This window comes from Arachis duranensis, chromosome 6 (assembly GCF_000817695.3).
Source record: "Arachis duranensis cultivar V14167 chromosome 6, aradu.V14167.gnm2.J7QH, whole genome shotgun sequence".
NCBI classification, from domain to species: Eukaryota; Viridiplantae; Streptophyta; class Magnoliopsida; order Fabales; family Fabaceae; genus Arachis; species Arachis duranensis.
This window is the reverse complement of record NC_029777.3, coordinates 61,720,602-61,724,214: the sequence shown is the minus strand read 5'-3', so window position 1 is coordinate 61,724,214 and position 3,613 is coordinate 61,720,602.

Here is a 3,613-nt window from a genome sequence, read left to right as displayed (position 1 = left end):
TGTTAAGGTTAGGAGCTCTGTCTATTTGTATGGATTTATTCGTTTGATCTTTCTAATTTAATTCATGTCTTGATTTATATTTCAATAATTGTTTTTGTTCTCCATTTTATGAAATATGGGTGGAACGGAAGTATGACCCATGTTCTAATTGAGTTCTTGTAAAACTTGGAAAAGCTCTTTACTTGAACAACAGCTTGAAAACATATTATACTGAATTTTAATTGTTTGTATTTAATGAGATACGTGACATATAATCCCCTTATTTTTGGATAATTAGAATTCTTTTGGCATATAAACTAGAAATTGATCATCACCTTCTAATTGGAATTAATTGACCAAGGAATTGGCAATTAATGAATTTTAGAGGAGACTAGGAAGGTCTAAGGAATTAGGGTCTAGTCATATATAGTTTGCCATGAAATTAAATCTTGCATGATTAAAATAGTTAGTATGAAAATAAATCTGGAAAAATAGATAACTCTGAAACCTTAACTGTTTTCTCTAATATTTTATTCCCAACTTAATAATCTGCCTGTCTTTGATATTCTGAATTTACACTTAAACTTTTTGAACATCTCAAAACCAATTTTTGCTTGTCTAACTAAGCTTATCACTCAATAACTGTTGCTTAATCCATTACTCCTCGTGGGATAGACCCTTACTCACGTAAGGTATTACTTGGTACGACCCGGTGCACTTGCCAGTTAGTAGTGTGGGTTGTAAAATACCGCATTAAGTTTTTGGCGCTGTTGTCGGGGATTGATAGTGATTAACAACGATTAATTATTTGATTATTTAGATTAGGTATTTTAATTTTAATTTTAATTTTATTTAAACATTATTTAATTATAAAAAAATTAATAAACATATTTTGAATTAAATTTCAAATTTTCAAAAAAATTTAAATAAATAGCACCAATATTGTTCTTAATTTCTGAAATTAAGTTTGGTGTTGACTATTTATTATTTTTCTTCTATTTATTTTATTCAATATTTTTATCTCTTTACACATAGTTACTTCACTGGGAATTCTCTGCACTCTGACGTAGAGATTCCCAATCTTTCTTGTTTTCTGTTTGTTTATGCGCAGAAATAGAGACAAAGAACATCTCTTAGACTTTGATCCTGAACCTGAAAGGACTTTCAGGCGACGTTTACAACAGGCAAAATTGTACAAGGCTGCAGAATCCACTATGAATGCTAACAATGCTGATAATTCCAATGCGGCAAACCCGAATGGGAATGAGCAACAAAGGAGAGTGCTTGGCTCCTACTCTTATCCTACCGCAGATCTTTATGGAAAAAGCATCGTAGTGCCTCCTATTGCTGCGAACAACTTCGAGTTGAATCCTCAACCGGTCACCCTGGTATAACAAAACAGCCAGTATCATGGTCTCCCCCACGAAGACCCAAATCAATTCATTTCAAGTTTTCTGCAGATTTGTGATACTGTGAAGACAAATGGAGTGAACCCAGATGTGTACAAACTAATGCTCTTCCTATTTGCTCTGAGGGATGGAGCAAAACTATGGCTAGATTCTCAACCCAAGGATAGTTTGGATACTTGGAACAAGGTGGTTACTAAGTTTCTCACAAAATTTTTCCCACCAAAGAAGTTGACTAAGCTTAGGATGGAGGTTCAGACCTTCAAACAGAAGGATGGTGAGACTCTGTATGAAGCTTGGGAGAGATACAAGCTACTGACTAGGCAATGCCCTCCAGACATGTTCTCCAAATGGACACAAATAGACATATTTTATGAAGGCCTGGGTGAAATGTCCAAAATGTGCTTAGACAATTTTGCAGGAGGTTCATTGCACAAGAAGAAGACACCAGAGGAGACTATTGAGCTGATTGAATTGGTTGCAAGCAACCAATATTTATACTCCTCTAACAGGAATCCTGTGAATTCTGAAACCCCTCAGAAGAAAGGCGTGTTGGAAGTAGATGCTATTAATTCTCTTCTTGCTCAGAACAAGCTGATGTCTCAGCAAATAAATCTACTTACTCAACAAATGGGTGGCATGCAAGTCTCAGCTATCAACACCCAAAATCCACCACAGGAATTCTCCTATGACATGGCAGGTAATTTTGTGCAAAATGATAATTATGATTATGCTCAACCTTCTTTTGAACAGGTGAATTACATGGGGAGTGGTCCTAGGAATCCCAACAATGACCCATATTCTAAGACATACAACCCGTGATGGAGGAATCACCCAAATTTTGGATGGAGGGATCAACCTCAGAGACCTCAGAACTTCAACAATAATTCTCAGGGCGGTTTCCAACAGAACAATGATTTGGAAGCAATATTGACAGGTTTTAGACAGGAAACCAGAGCATCCATCAAGAACCTGGAGATTCAAATGGGTCAAATAGCCACCAGAGTTAATGAAATTGATCAGAGGACCACTAATAGCCTTCCTAGTAACACAATTCCAAATCCAAGAGAGGAATGCAAGGCTATCACTGTGATAAGTGGACAAGTGGCAAGTGCAGAAGCACAAGTTATGGAGGAAACCAGAGCCTCCATTAGAAATTTAGAGGTGCTAGTAAACCAACTGAGCAAGAAAATACTTGAGAGGTCTGCAAGTGCATTTCAAGGTGACACAGTGGTGAACCCAGGAGAAGATTGCAAGGTTATTCAATTGAGAAGTGGTAAAGTAGCTGGTTTTGAGACCAAGGTCAATGAAGAGCCAGTTGAAAAGAATGCTCCAGAGGTGAAGAAGGAAGAGGTAGAGCACGCCCCTCCAAAGCGTGCAGACAACCCATTCCCAGACTCTCTTAACACTTATCCTACACTGCCAAAGGCTCCTGAGTATAAGCCTTAGATGCCATATCCTCAGAGAATTCAAAAGGAGACCAAGGACAAGCAGTTCTCAAAGTTCTTGGAAATTTTTAGAAAGTTACAATTCAATATTCCTTTTGCTGAGGTTTTGGAGCAAATGACTATCTATGCCAAATTCATGAAGGAGCTGTTGTCAAAGAAAAAGCGTTTAAAGGGAGATGAGACAGTAGTCCTGACTAAGGAATGTAGTGCTGTAATTCAGAATAACTTGCCAAAGAAGATGCCAGATCCAGGGAGCTTTCAAATTCCATGCACCATTGGGAGCACAACCTTTGAGAAAGCCCTATGTGATCTGGGGGCAAGCATAAATCTAATGCCCTTATCTGTGATGAAGAAGCTGCAAATCCAAGAGGCACAACCCACAAAGATAGCATTGCAGATGGCAGATAAATCTATGAAGCCTGCATACGGATTAGTCGAGAATATCTTGGTCAAAGTGGGTAAGTTCTTCCTCCGAGCAGACTTTGTGATTCTGGACACAGGGGAGGATGAGAATGCCTCTATAATTCTAGGAAGACCATTCCTAGCCACTGGAAGAGCTCTTATTGATGTAGAAGTGGGTGAATTAGTGCTTAGAGTGCATAATGAGCAACCGGTCTTTCATGTCTTCAAAGATATACATCCAACAGGTAAAGAAGAGAGGTGCATGTAGGGTGAGCTTATTGATCCAAACCTTCAAAAACCGCCTGAAGATACACAGCAGAATCTGCAACTCAAACCTCCCTTGGTAACAGTCAATAAAATTCCTCCTGACATCAAACC